Genomic DNA, 15,050 nt, shown 5'->3' with positions numbered 1-15,050 from the left:
TTCAAGGCTGTTATCATTAGCTCACTTTTTGCCATCAGCTTTCTTTGTTGTAATATTTTATTCACATCAAATTGTGACTGGTCTATGGGTATAATTCTAACTATCTGTCGCGACCTAAATTTCGGATGCACCATCTAAAATTAGGCTAATCGATTACTAAGCTTAAACTTAGCTCGAGCTCTCCCAAACCTATACTAATTTGCGACTTAGGTTCAAGTTTTTAACATGCAATTGATTTTTTAATTAGGAGTCGCCACTAATCTATTTTTGGTGGGTCGATTAGAAACCCAAGTAAAGTAACGGGATATTTACTTTACTCCTACGAACCAGAGATTATGAGTTCGGGGACTTGGTTACGTTAACTTTCTCTAACGCCCTTTCGATACCTTTCCCTTTTTATTTAAAAAAAAAAAACTTTCTCTAACGCTCTTTCGGTACTTTTCCCTTTTTATTTTAAAAAAAATATTTTGCAGACAGCTTGAATTGATTTTAATTTACCTCCCTAACATGTGAGGTGATCATGTGGGTACGCAAACCACCAATTAAACACCCAAATGAAGTAATGAATAAATTGCATGACTTACCTCATAATAGCAACGAAAGCATCTACAATGTTAGATTAAAATTCACATCGACGATTTTAGATATGATTTCTAATTAACACGCAATCACATAATTTTGGTTTTCACTTTATTTTAATGAGAATCATGCAATGCATGCTACTAATTTAACATGAAATGATATGGCAAGGCAATATGACCTAAACTATATAACATGAATAAGCACGCAATCTATCCTAAAGCATGAAATGAATTTATTCTATTTTTTTTTTTTTGCATTTCCATAAATTTCGAAATTAAAGAAATGCAACAATTAAATATGGAATCTAAATTAATCAAATGACCTAATTCTAATGACGAGCAATTTCTAACTAAATGAACCTAGTAACAATCACTAGATGACGAAAATTTCATAAACCTAATCTTACATGTCTTTTGATTTTTTGATTTTTTTAGTGTTTTTCCAAGACAAGTAATTATCAAATAAATATTAAATCTAAACAATCAAGATATTCAACAAATAAATGATTAAAATTATCGAAAAAAAATAATCTGTCATCTCACGGGTTAAATTAACGGTTATTTTAACCCTAAACATTAAAAATCTGATCCGAAATCTTACGGATCAAATTAATAACTATAATGACTTAATAAATAAAATACTATCAAAATGCCCAAAAATTAATATAATTAAAAAAATGATCCGATGTCTTACGGATCAAATTAATAATTATAAAAATTTTGGACCAAACTCCTACGGTTAATGCCCATAATATTCATAACCTGAAAATCACCTCTCAATATGCAAACTTGTACAATAATAGCAAAACTTAAAGAAATAAAACAAAGTAAAATAACCTAAAATGAAAGATAAACTTTAATGAAAAATTGAGCAACCTAAGGAAAATGGGGACAAAGAGGTTGGTCGGCGTCGGGCGGACAAAGGCCGGCGTCGGGTGCGTTTGGGAAGACTTTTGGGGAAAGTCTTTAGGAAAATGTAAAGATATTTGAGTTGAAGGTGTTTTCCAAAATGCATGTGTTTGGTAAATTGTAATTTAAAAACCCTTTGTGAAGTACTTTGAGCAAAATGGTGTTTAGAAGACAAAGGACTTTTGTGAAAAAAAAATTATCAAAAGAAAAATAAAAAATGAAAAAATGAAAACTGGCAAGGGCAGGCAGCATCCGGCATCCGGCGGCCGGCGCAACCCTTGGCGACCTTCGGCGACCTCGGATTTGGGCCGGCGAGGTCGCGAGCGTCGCGCGACGCCGTTGCAACCTCCAACGACCTCGAATCTAGGCCGGCGAGGTCTTGTGACATTGTCGCGACCTCTGGCGACCCCGGATCTAGGGCGGTGAGGTCACGCGATGCCGTTGCGACCTCCGGCGACCCCAAATCTGGGGCGGCGAGGTTACGCGATGCCGTCGCGACCCAAATCCGAGGGCGGCGAGATCGCGCGACCCAAATCTGGTCGCCACTCGAGCCTCCGACACCAGATCTGGTTGCGACCAGACCTGCGACTAGATGGGTCGCGCGGCCCCAGTGAGCTTCGTGCGGAGGTCACTGTGCGGTAGGCGATGGTCGCCGGTGACCACGTGCGTTTGGCCACCAGATGTCGCAGGTCCCCGAATCTCCGACGACAATCGCCTAGGTCGCAGCATCCCTCTACGCCCAGAGAAGATGAACAGTGCTCGACAAGGCACCACCCGAAAAATCAAAAAATTCGTGAGGATAATTTTAGGAAAAAAAAATGTGAACAGTGCGGGGCGTGGGCATGCCGAAAAAGCCAAAAGCCCAAGGCGGATCCTACCTTGGGCTTTTAGCCTTCACAAGGCTGGCATTTGGAGAATGAGGGTTCAAAATTTTTTGCCAAATGGCCTGGCATTTGGCCAAGGATCTTTAGGCCTCCAAAGGGCTTCCTTTGGGAAGTGGTTCCCAAACGGACCCGTCGAGACTCCAGCGAGTGCTGGGGCGATGACGCGGCGTCGACAACAAAGAGGTGCGCAAGGCAAAGCGGAAGAGCACTGGGCGATTTCGGACGGAGCAGCAGCGGGCGTCGAGGTCGTCACGGCTTCGGCAAGCGTTGGGCGAGAGCGCACGACCAGCTCGGCGGAGAGCGGCGCGGGTTGCGACGAGTCGGGGCCGAGATCGGCGTTCCACTGCGGTAAATCGAGGCTCGAGCTAGTGCGGGGACGGAGGCCGAGGAGGTTCGGCGGCTGCCGCGGCGAGCGATGGCGGGAGGGAAGCGGCAACGGCGTCGAACTCGGTGATGCTACTTGGGTCGCGGACGAAGCGGCTTCGCTACCGGAATCGAAAAGGGGTTCAACGGCTTCGGCGAGGCGAGACGCGATGGTGTCTTCGATCTCGGGTTGCCGCGGCGTCGGCAATGTCGCGCTCCGAGGTGGCGAATGGCGAGAGGTGACGAGCAACGGAGGTGAGTTCGGATCTGCAGTGTCGACGCTCGAGCTGCGAGATCTGGTGCAGATCTGGTGGAGATCCCGCAGGCGGTGATGGCGCGGTGAGCAGAGGGATGGCGTCGTAGGGGCTCACAGGCGTGGCGATGCTGGGCGTCGGAGCAGGAGCGTCGGGGACGGTGGTAGGCAAACCGGCGACGAACGGACCAGGGGCAGCGTCGGGGTCGTCACAGATCAGCACGGCGGCGGCTTCGTCGGGCTGGTAGAGCGGCTCGGCAACAGCGGCGGCTTCGCGGGGAAGGAGCGAAGAGGAGCCGCGCCGACGATCGTCGGGACGGCGTCCGGTTGCGATGATGAACAAGAAACTTCCCCACACCCCTGCCGATTGTACTTTGCGTTCAACCGCGGCAAATCGGGCTCTGAGTGAGTGCGGGGACGGAGGCCGAGGAGGTCCGGCAGCCGCGCGGCGAGCGATGGCGGAGGGAAGCGGCAACGGCGTCGAACTCCGGTGATGCTACCGGGTCGCGGACGACGAAGCGGCTTCGGCTCGGAATCGAAAAGGGGTTGAACAGCTTACTTCGGTGAGGCAAGACGCGATGGTGTCTTTTGATCTCGGGTTGCCGCGGCGTCGGCAACGTCGGGCTCCGGCGCGAATGGGCGGGGTGACGAGCGATGGAGGTGAGTTCGAGATCTGCAGGTGTCGACGCTCGAGCCGCCGATCCGGTGCGATCTGGGTGGAGATCCGCAGGCGGTGATGGCGCGGTGAGCGAGGGATGGCGTCGTAGGGGTTCACGGGCGCGCGATCTTTGGCGTCGGAGCAGGAGCGTCAGGGACGATGGTAGGCAAACTGGCAACGAAAAGACCAAGGGCAGCGTCAAGGTCGTCACGGATCAACACGGCGGCGGCTTCGTCGAGTTTGTAGAGCGGCTCGGCAACAGCGGCAGCTTCGCGGGGAACGAGCGGAGAGGAGCCGGCGCCGGCGACCGTCGGGACGGCGTCCGGTTGCATATGATGAACAGTAAACGTCCCCTCACCCCTGCCGATTGTAATTTGCGTTCCGCGGCGGCAAATCGGGCTTTGAGCGAGTGCAGGGACGGAGGCCGAGGAGGTCCTGCAGCTGCCGCGGGCGAGCGATGGCAGGAGGGAAGCAGCAACGGCGTCGAACTCCGGTGATGCTACTGGGTCGCGGACAGAAGCGGCTACGCTGCTGGAATCGAAAAGGGGGTTGAACAGCTTCTGGCGCGGCGAGACGCGATGGTGTCTTTTGATCTCGGGTTGCCGCAGCGTCGGCAACGTCGGGCTCCGGCGGCGAATGGGCAGGGGTGACGAGCAACGGAGGTGAGTTCAGATCTGCAGGTGTCGACGCTCGAGCTGCGAGATCTGGTGCAGATCTGGTGGAGATCCCGCAGGCGGTGATGGCGCGGTGAGCAGAGGGATGGCGTCGTAGGGGCTCACAGCGCGGCGATGCTTTGGGCGTCGGAGGAGCGTCGGGGGACGGTGGTAGGCAAACCGGCGACGAACGGACCGGGGCGGCGTCGGGGTCGTCACGGATCAAGACGGCGGCGGCTTCGTCGGGCCGGTAGAGCGGCTCGGCACGCCGGCGGCTTCGCGGGGAACGAGCGGAGAGGAGCCGCGCCGCGACCGTTGGGACGGCGTATGGTTGCGATGATGAGTAGTAAACGTCCCCTCACCCCTGCCGATTGTACTTTGCGTTCCGCGGCGGCAAATCGGGCTCTAAGCGAGTGCGGGGACAGAGGCCGAGGAGGTCCGGCAGCTGCTGCGGGCGAGCGATGGCAGGAGGCAAGCAGCAATGGCGTCGAACTCCGGTGATGCTACTGGGTCGCGGACGAAGCGGCCCGCCGCTGGAATCGAAAGGGGTTGAACAAACTTACGGCGCGGCGAGACGCGATGGTGTCTTTTGATCTCGGGTTGCCGCAGCGTCCGGCAACGCCGGGCTCCGGCGGCGAATGGGCGGGGGTGACGAGCGACGGAGGTGAGTTCGATCTGCAGTGTCGACGCTCGAGCCGCGAGATCCGGTGCGGACTGGTGGAGATCCCGCAGGCGGTGATGGCGCAAAGGAGCGAGGGATGGCGTTGTAGGGGCTCACAGCGCGCGATGCCGGGCGTCGGAGCGGGAGAGCATCGGGACGGTGGTAGGCAAACCGGCAACGAACGGACCAGGGGCAGCGTCGGGGTCGTCACGGATCAGCACGGCGGCGGCTTCGTCGGGCTGGTAGAGCGGCTCGGCAACAGCGGCGGCTTCGCGGGGAACGAGCGGAGAGGAGCCGGCGCTGGCGACCGTCGGGACGGCGTCCGGTTGCAGATGATGAACAGTAAACGTCCCCTCACCCCTGCCGATTGTACTTTGCGTTCCGCCGCGGCAAATCGGGCTTTGAGCGAGTGCGGGACGGAGGCCGAGGAGGTCCGGCGCTGCCGCGGCGAGCGATGGCGGGAGGGAAGCAAAGAACGGCGTCGAACTTCGGTGATGCTACTGGGTCGCGGACAGAAGCGGCTTCGCTGCTGGAATCGAAAAGGGGGTTGAACAGCTTCTGGCGAGGCGAGACGCGATGGTGTCTTATGATCTCGGGTTGCCGCGGCGTCGGCAACGTCGGGCTCCGGCGGCGAATGGGCAGGGGTGACGAGCGACGGAGGTGAGTTCGATCTGCAGTGTCGACGCCCGTGCTTTGCGAGATCCGGTGCGACTGGTGGAGATCCCGCAGCGGTGATGGCGCGGTGAGCGAGGGATGGCGTCGTAGGGGCTCACGGGCGCGGCGATGCTTTGGCGTCGGAGCAGGTGCGTCGAGGACGGTGGTAGGTAAACCGGCGACGAACAGACCCGGGGCAGCGTTTGGGTCGTCACGGATCAGCACGGCGGCGGCTTCGTCGGGCTGGTAGAGCAGCTCGGCAACAGCGGCGGCTTTGCGGGGAACGAGCGGAGAGGAGCCGGCGCCGGCGACCGTCGAGACGACGTCCGGTTGCGAGATGATGAACAAAAACGTCCCCTCACTCCTGCCTGATTGTACTTTGCGTTGCACCGCGGCAAATCGGGCTTTGAGCGAGTGCGGGGACGGAGGCCGAGGAGGTTCGGCAGCTGCGCGGCTAGCGATGGCGGGAGGGAAGCAAGAACGGCGTCGAACTCCGGTGATGCTACTTGGGTCGCGGACGAAGCGGCTTCGCCGGCTGGAATCGAAAAGGGGGTTGAACGGCTTACGCGAGGCGAGACGCGATGGTGTCTTTTGATCTCGGGTTGTCGTGGCGTCGACAACGTCGCACTCCGGCGGCGAATGGGCGGGGTGACGAGCGACGGAGGTGAGTTCAGATCTGCAGGTGTCGACGCTCGAGCTGCGAGATCTGGTGGAGATCCCGCAGGCGGTGATGGCGCGGTGAGCAGAGGGATGGCGTCGTAGGGGCTCACAGGCGCGGCGATGCTGGGCGTTGGAGCAGGAGCGTCGGGGATGGTGGTAGGCAAACCGGCAACGAACGGACCGAGGCGCGTCTGGGTCGTCACGGATCAGCACGGCGGCGGCTTCGTCGGGCTGGTAGAGCGGCTCGGCATGCGGCGGCCGCGGGAACGAGCGGAGGGAGCGCGCGGCGCGACCGTCGGGGCGGCGTCCGGTTGCGGATGATGAACAAGAAACGTCCCCTCACCCCTACCGATTGTACTTTGCGTTCCGCCGCGGCAAATCGGGCTTTGAGCGAGTGCAGGGACGGAGGCCGAGGAGGTCCGGCAGCTGCCGCGGGCGAGCGATGGCAGGAGGGAAGCAGCAACGGCGTCGAACTTCGGTGATGCTACTGGGTCGCGGACAGAAGCGGCTTCGCTGCTGGAATCGAAAAGGGGGTTGAAATGGCTTACGGCGAGGCGAGACGCGATGGTGTCTTATGATCTCGGGTTGCCGCGGCGTCGGCAACGTCGGGCTCCGGCGGCGAATGGGCAGGGGTGACGAGCGACGGAGGTGAGTTCAGATCTGCAGGTGTCGACGCCCGAGCTGCGAGATCTGGTGTAGATCTGGTGGAGATCCGCAGCGGTGATGGCGCGGTGAGCAGAGGATGGCGCGTAGGGCTCACAGCGCGCGATGCTTTGGGCGTCGGAGCAGGAGCGTCGGGGACGGTGGTAGGCAACCGGCGACGAACGGACCGGGGGCAGCGTCGGGGTCGTCACGGATCAGCACGGCGGCGGCTTCGCTCAAGTTGGTAGAGCGGCTCGGGCAACGCGGCGGCTTCGGGGGAACGAGCGGAGAGGAGCCCGCGCGGGCGACCGTCGGGGACGACGTCCGGTTGCGATGATGAACAAGAAACGCCCCTCACCCCCGGTTATTGTACTTTGTGTCTTTTTTTTTTCTCTTCACTTTTCACTTTTCTTTTTTTGTTTTTCTTCCTTGATCGACCAAAAGAAAACCCTAGCCCCCCTCTTTCATCGTACGTGGCTCCCTTTTTAAGCAAATAAAGATGTGATCTTCGTGAAATATTTCATCCAATATTTCATCCACTTTTCAATATACACGAAATTTTCTTATAATCTCCCCGATTATAAAAATCATCTTATTTTCCTTATTTCCTAAATATTTTTTACTGATTTTTAAAGTTAAGATTATAACCCAATTTTCTTAAATTCCAAAAAACCTTCATTTCAAATCTCAATTTCAGAAAACAGGCTCGGGCCAATTTGCACTTTTCATGGGCTTAATCCGACCTGTTAATTTAAAACTCAAAACCACTAATTTGACCCATCCGCCACTGGTCCAGGAAATAAATGTAAACAACGCAAATTAAAAATAAATGCACTTAAATCTATATGCTATGTAATTAATTTATTTTATGGATAAAATTAACTCCTAATTTTTTAATGTGATAAATGACTAAATGAGTCGCCAAAATTTAGGTGTCAATACTACCATATAAATGTCATTGCAGCAGCTAACAACTGTTAAGGTTAGCAATGTCTCCCTAGGAGCAACAGAGAGGGACCTCAAGGAGTTCTTCTCATTTTCCGGTGATATTGCATATGTTGAGATGCACAAGTTGAGTCTACTCCTTTGCTCGCTCAATCATTTGGTTTCACAGCGACATTTCTTATGTTTTTCTTCTTCTAATTACACAGTGACACTGAGCGGTCTCAAGTTGCATATGTCACGTTCAAGGATGCTCAAGGAGCAGGGACTGCCATCATGCTTTCGGTAGTACAGTTCATCATACTCGCGTCATTTCATTTTGGCCTTCCAATATCCCATACTTTCTACAGTGGCTAGCTATTCATTAAGTCTTTTCTACATGCGCAAAGTCACTACTTTGGGAGAAGGAAAATCCGTATACTATGGAAAGTATTTAATTAGCCTAATTATCATTAAGAATTTATGTCTAGGATTGTTGCAGCAACGAAGTGATGCTCTTGAGGCTTTCCTGAGCTATTGTTTTGTTTCTTTTTGTTTGGTTTTGCTTGTCCTTGTAATAGTGCTTGTGATTGATCAGCTGATGCATTTGAGACGGTAATCACCTGTAGACCTTGTAGTATAATCTATCTTGCATGATGAACTAAAATCCTTGCGGCTAACAGAAGGGACAATATTTAGAATGGATTCATCACACTAGGGGCTTCCAATTTACTCTGGCCGAACATATATGTTGGTAACGTGGTTAGTTCTTGTCCTATAATGTCCTTCATCATTAGCCCTTGGTCACCATTTTTTTTTTTTTTCGCATGGCATATTTATGAATTTGCATGAAGAGAAATCTCCGTCTCTATGTGGTCTTTCTTATATGTAACATTTGGATTCTTTTGCCTAGTAGTCATATTTCATTAGTTAACAAGACAGATATGACAGTTGGAAATTAAATCATCTACTTGTTATTTATGCATCGTGACAGCAAGGTTTACTTTGAACTCCTTTGAATGTCAGGGTGCAACTATCGTTGATATGTCTGTCAGCATTGCTCTCGCTCCGGATTACAAGCTGCCTGCTGATGCTATAGCACCACCAGTAAAAGTCCTGAGTCTCCTGACTCCTGTCGCATAATATTTTCTACTAAGCTACAAATTTAGGACCATAATGAACCTGATTATTGCTCTTCTTGCAGGTAACTGAAAACAAAAGTCCATCTGGTGGTGACTCCGCTTTGCGAAAAGCAGAGGATGTAGTTACCAGCATGCTGGCTAAGGGCTTCATATTGGGCAAAGATGCAGTGAACAAAGCCAAGTCCCTTGATGAGAAGCATCAGTTGACATCGACCGCCTCATCAAAAGTCACTTCCTTCAATAAGAAGATTGGGCTGACCGAGAAAATCAGTGTGGGTACTGCAGTTGTGGGCGGCAAGGTCAGGGAAGTGGATCGAAAATTTCAAGTTTCGGAGAAAACCAAGTCAGCATTTGTGGCAGCCGAGCAAAAAGTTAGCAGTTCTTGATCAGCCATTATGAAGAACCGCTATGTGTTCACGGGGGCATCGTGGGTAACAGGCGCTTTTAACAAAGTTGCGAAGGCAGCTGGGGAAGTCGGCCAGAAGACAAAGGAGAAAGTGGGAATGGCCGAAGAGGAACAGAAGAGAAAAGTAGTGGATGACTTTGCTCAGATTCATTTATCCGAGTCTCCAAAGGCTACTGCTTCTGCTGAGCCGAAGCCATCGAAGCACGAGCCTGTTCAAGGTCTGATTCTGTGATCTGGTTCTGTATTGAACATTGTGTATCATTTCAGATACTCTCAGTTACTTGTCTGCTGTTGACCACCAGAACAGTGGTGCTTCATTATAGTCGTCATATATCGTTGCTTACAGACACTTATCTTCCTTTACCCCTCCCACCTCAAAAGGATTTTTCCTATGTATGCAAAATCTTTCTGCTGGAAACCTTCCTGATCCTTGATTTAAAATGGCCTCAATTGTGGTCGGACCTCCATTCCCAGAAACTCAGAACGACTTGGTGAAAGGAATGTTCATCACTTCACGATGAAGCGTAGGGTGAGTTCTGCCTGAGCTTTCTATTCTGAGAATCAGATTCTTAATTCTGCCAATCTTTTTTAAAAAGGTTTTGGAGAAGTCAATGAGTTCCGGTTGCTTGCTCTGTTCCCATGTGATTCCTTGTACAAAGCTGTACGCCCCTTTCAGGGGAACACGTTTCATTAATCCGCACGACATGTGGGCTTCATGTTAATGTAACTTGACTACAAGCTCTGTCGTCTTTTCCAAGTACCTTGACATGGCTGAATACTCCATATCCTAGAATTCACGAGTCCAATTAATTTTAAAACACCGACCAAGTAAAATACACAGACGTGAGGCACATGTATTAAGCATCATACTCTTAATTTATTTCTCAAGTCGTGTGTAGCACGTCGCTAAAGTACCAATTCATCGAAATCAGGAGATGCCTGAAGGGCCAAACAAGCAAAGGTGGGATTTTCTTTTCTTTGATAAATCGTACGTGGAGTACCAATTCATCAAATCGAGGTTGGTCAATGTAATTTTCCTGTACTTATAGTCGCTTCTTTGAAGAAAAGGGTGACCACTGAAGTGTAAGCCCCGTTCGGTTTTGCCCATACGATGATGTAAGGGCCTAGTGAATGACTGTGACGGTCGGCCAATGCAACTTCGGGCCAGAGTCTACGGAGGCTCCGCACGCGTCTCAGCCTAGAACTCCGGTTCTCAAAAGTCGCTTCTCATCTTCGAGACTGCATCTCTGCAGATCACGGCCCGGGGACTTTCCTGAGCCCAAATCCCAGCGCAAAGCTAGGCCAGGGCCCATTCACTACATTCAGTGGGCGCGTCCAATTGCCTCCTTGGACTACGATACTTAACGAGAATATTTGGTTCCTTGCGTCCCGATGTGGGACAAGAATTCAAAATCCCAAAATACCCAATCAGAGGCTGAATAGGATACAAAACTTGAGTACGGGGAATCATCTTTGATATAAAGAAAGGGAAAGAAGATAATAGTGTTGGTTGGGGCTGATAATGATAAGAGCGATAGCCGATGATGGAAATGGTAAAGATGGTATCAAATCTTCCTGCACACGGTGGTGATTAGAAGAAGAGAAAAAAAAAAAATCAAGCTTTGATATCACCATGTGTCTTCACACCATTAAATCAAAAAAGGAATCAACGCTCCTAAAAAGAGGAAATCGTGTACCCTCTTCACATGTAGGTTGTGTTTAACAGTGGGGATAAAATTTCTGATATAATAAAATTTATCCTATCTACGTTTGTTGTTTAGTGTTTGCTCAAGATAAGATAAAGTCAAATATGAAAGGGGATATAGATCATATAAAATTATTTCATAAGGATGTGAGATAAAGGTAGATAGAATTTTTAGCATCCATAATAGGAAAGTTATTTTTATCGAATAACAATCTTCTCAAATTAACAAAATTAAAATTATATTTCCATATAAATAATAGTTGAATTCTAATATAAGAAATTCAAAATAACAAAAAATGACAATTTAGTTATTTTAATTTAATCTGATTTTTATTTATATATTCGAATTTAATTCTATTTCATCATATAAATTCAATATATTTATATTTATTACATATTTTAATTCTATTTTAGGTATCTTAGTATAGAATACTATTTAATAAAATTTTATTAGAGAATGATAGAAGGGGAAGAAAGAAATAAAAAATAAATTAATTTTAAAAGGAGGAAAAAAATAAAAAATAAAATAAAAATAAAGTAGGTAAGCATGTTACGGAAGATTTTTACAATATCCATTTATAAAATTTTTGTTTCACTTATATTAATATGCATTTTATACTAAATAATATGTATGCTATTATGTGAATATATCCGATTTTATTACTACAATAACCAAACAATAGTTAGAATATAACAAAATCCTTGGATTTTATATTCTATCTTATTTAGTCCTATCTTTGTCACAAATCTGGATGACCAAATGCAACCGTAGATTATTCAAGTGTTTAAGCATATATATGAAAAGTTCAAAGTCAAAGGGAGACTTGCGAGGTATGATGTAGATCATGCTTGTAAAAAGACAAGAATGGGGCCTTTAACTTGTCTAGCTCTTGATCCAGTTGAGAATATTGGTGGAGAATGTACGAATGTTGCTCTTTCTAGTTCAGAAATTTGGTGATTGAAGGCGTAGGTTATGAAATTGGAGATGGAGGAAAGTTGTTTTGAATCAATATCCACTATCCGAGATTAAAAGAAATGAACAATTCGAAAACCCAAGCTAGGCAACACGGTTTGGGTTCAATGTAAGTGATTCTTGAGTTGGGTCACATTTTAGTGTATTATTATTCTTAACTCAGAGAATGCTCTAATCAGCCATGTCGCTGGTCCCAAGCCTTCCTTCGAGACAAAGGTCTCAATTGCTTGATCGAAGCTTTGTGAAGGGGTGTGCTTCGTGCTCCACACTCGCGGGACCCCATCTCCTACAACATCAATTGTTCAACAATCTGATCATGGAAATCGCGAACAACCTCTCAATTCCAATGATGGCTAGGACTCGCATTGAGGCAGACGCATTAGGATGGTCGATTACCCCTCCATCAATGAGAACGACCTTGCCAACGAGGAGCTAAACAACCATGCGTTCAAAATTCCTTGTGTTTGCTATTGCCATAACCTCTACGTCGTAATTAGGATTCAAGGGGAGAAGTCAAGGTCCGTGATACTACTAAGGCCATGAAAAATATGAGGCCAGTGTTGCATGATGTTAGTATTATGATATCTATAAGATTTTGTGAAATCGGTACCAATTATTCTAAAAGAAAGAAAAAAAAAAGGGTACAATATAGATTATGTCCGTTGAGAGTTTAAGAATTTGGGTGATTTGAATTTTTAATGTTTATTTTAAACAATGGAGTCCTTTAGTTTTCTGAATAAGTTTTGTTGTATGCAATTAAATCCTCTAATTTTCCTATTTATTTAATCAAGTGTTAATATACCCATTGTAATTAATTCTCTTTTTTTTTTTTTTTTTTTTTTTGCATATTCATTAATCGACAATTTAGCTAGTAAATGATTTGATTGTACGAATCAAGAAAGTTAGAGGAATTATTTGTTAGACGACTTAAGATTGGACAAAATAAAGAATTTGACAATCAAACCGCATAAATTCGGGTCTGCATGGTAACGTTTCAATTTTTATGTTTTTTTGTTTTTTAGTTCACTAGAATAAAAAAAGGAACAAAAATCCATTTGATAACGTCAATTAATATTTTCATTCCACGGAATAGAAATGTGGCTAAGGAATAAATTTGAAATAGAAATAAGAATTTAAAAAAATGATTTTTTATTTTTGGGAAAAATTTCTAGAAACAAGTCATTTTTTTTCCTTTTCTTCTTATTCTTCCTCTTCTAATCGGTCTGTGGAGACTTGCCACTTGTCGTCGTGGGTCACCACTATCGGCTCCGGCTAGAGGAGGAGAAAGAAGAGAAAAAAAATGAAGAAAAGAAAAAAAGAAAAATCTAAACAAATTATTAAAAAATTAAAAGAAATATTACGGCATAAAAAAATTTGTGCATTGTGCCAAATGTAATTTTATTCTTTTTCTATTTTAAGAATAAAAATTGTGTAGTTACTAAACAAACCATTAAATGCTAAAAACTTGAAAAGGATCAAGAACTCTACACAATCCAAGGAAGAAATAAAAAGAAAGAAACCCAATCCGAACCTGAATACGATGATAAGAACAAAAAATCCACTGAAAGAAATTAAAAGAAAGAGAACTTGAGCGTGTGGAATTCATGGTGAAAAAGAAAGGGAAAGAAGACAGCGTGTCCGTAACAATAATCGATGACGACGACGGTGGAATTCAATCATTAGAGCTTCAAATTAAATAATGAAAATTCTTAGTACTTACGAGCAAAGTATTCTACGGTCAGCAAAAATGCTGCTCTTCTGGTATTTATATATATATATACACACACATATAAAGGAAGTCCAAATAATTTTATATTTATTATATAGATATCGATTAAGTCTTACATTTTTCTTTAATTCACCAATTTAATTATAAATATTTGTGCAAAGTTCCTACATAGTCTTTTATTTATTTATTTATTTATTAATATTACCACATTAGATAACTGATTTTGATTGGACCCTCACGTTGGTTTCCTGCAAAATATAGGGCTATGCTTTTTTCCTAACCTGCACTTGTCATTTTACTTTAAGAATTCTACTATTTCTCTTTAATCTAACTTGTGTTTTGAGTAGAAGGAAATTCAATTGGGATATGTTTAGCAGAAGTCCTAAAACTTGTCAAGAAAGTGTAATTGAGTCTTAAAACTTACAAAAAGTGCAATCAAGCCCTAAAACTTGTCAAGTTGGTTCAATTGAGTCTTAAATTTAACATCGTCAAGAAAGTTAATGGAATTGCCGACGTGACGCCGACGTCATATTTTTAAATGAATTTTTATTTTCTATATGGCTTTTTAAAATTATTTTTTATTCAAAATCTTTAAAAATTAGATTAAAAACTAAAAAGGAAAAGCTAAATTTATTAAAAAATAAAACTGTTAAAAAAAAAAAAAAGGCACCGGAGCTTCCACCGTTGCCCATCGGCGAGGGGCCGACGATGGTTGCCGGAGGTTGGGCGGGGTAGCCGGCCCTCGCCGCCCTGTGTGAGGCCGGCCACCCTTGCCGATCGGGGCAAGGACGCCCCCGGATCTGGCACGTCGGCCCTTGCGGGGGCTGGTGACCATTGCCCGCCCAGGCGAGGCCCCGCCGGTCCTCGCCCGGGGTCGGCGATGCTTGCCTAGATCTCGGGCGAGCAAGCGTCGTTCGACAAGGCCCCGTCGGACAGTCCGAGGGGAGGAGCAATCATAGCTCGACGAGCCGAGTCAATGAGGAGGATGAGGAGGAGCTCGAGGCCATCACCCGCTCCACCAGCTCGCCGACGAGGACGATGCCGCCCCACCGCCGACGACGACGCCGACTAGAATGGCGAGGCCGAGGAGGAGGAGGACCATGAGGTTCGATTGCTCCACCGGCTTGTTGAGTTGCGGCTGCTCCTCCCCTCGGACCTGTCCGACAAGGCCTCGTCGGACGACGCCTACTCGCCTAGGGCGGGCGATGGTCGCGACCCCGCGAGGGTCGACGTGCCCAGATTTGGGCATCCTCGCC

At 47.3% G+C, this 15,050-nt stretch overlaps 1 non-coding gene across 1 annotated transcript; it reads left to right on the top strand.

Annotated features, from left to right (window-relative positions):
• The first annotated feature begins 7,855 nt into the window (after positions 1-7,855).
• Positions 7,856-9,709, top strand: LOC104445064. The gene is made up of 4 exons (XR_005551000.1): positions 7,856-7,989; positions 8,070-8,145; positions 8,866-8,946; positions 9,044-9,709. It is a non-coding gene; the product is annotated as a binding partner of ACD11 1 (transcript).
• Positions 9,710-15,050: the final 5,341 nt, after the last annotated feature.

The sequence above is a fragment of the Eucalyptus grandis genome, chromosome 5 (genome assembly GCF_016545825.1).
Source record: "Eucalyptus grandis isolate ANBG69807.140 chromosome 5, ASM1654582v1, whole genome shotgun sequence".
NCBI classification, from domain to species: Eukaryota; Viridiplantae; Streptophyta; class Magnoliopsida; order Myrtales; family Myrtaceae; genus Eucalyptus; species Eucalyptus grandis.
This window is presented reverse-complemented; position numbering and strand designations above follow the sequence as displayed.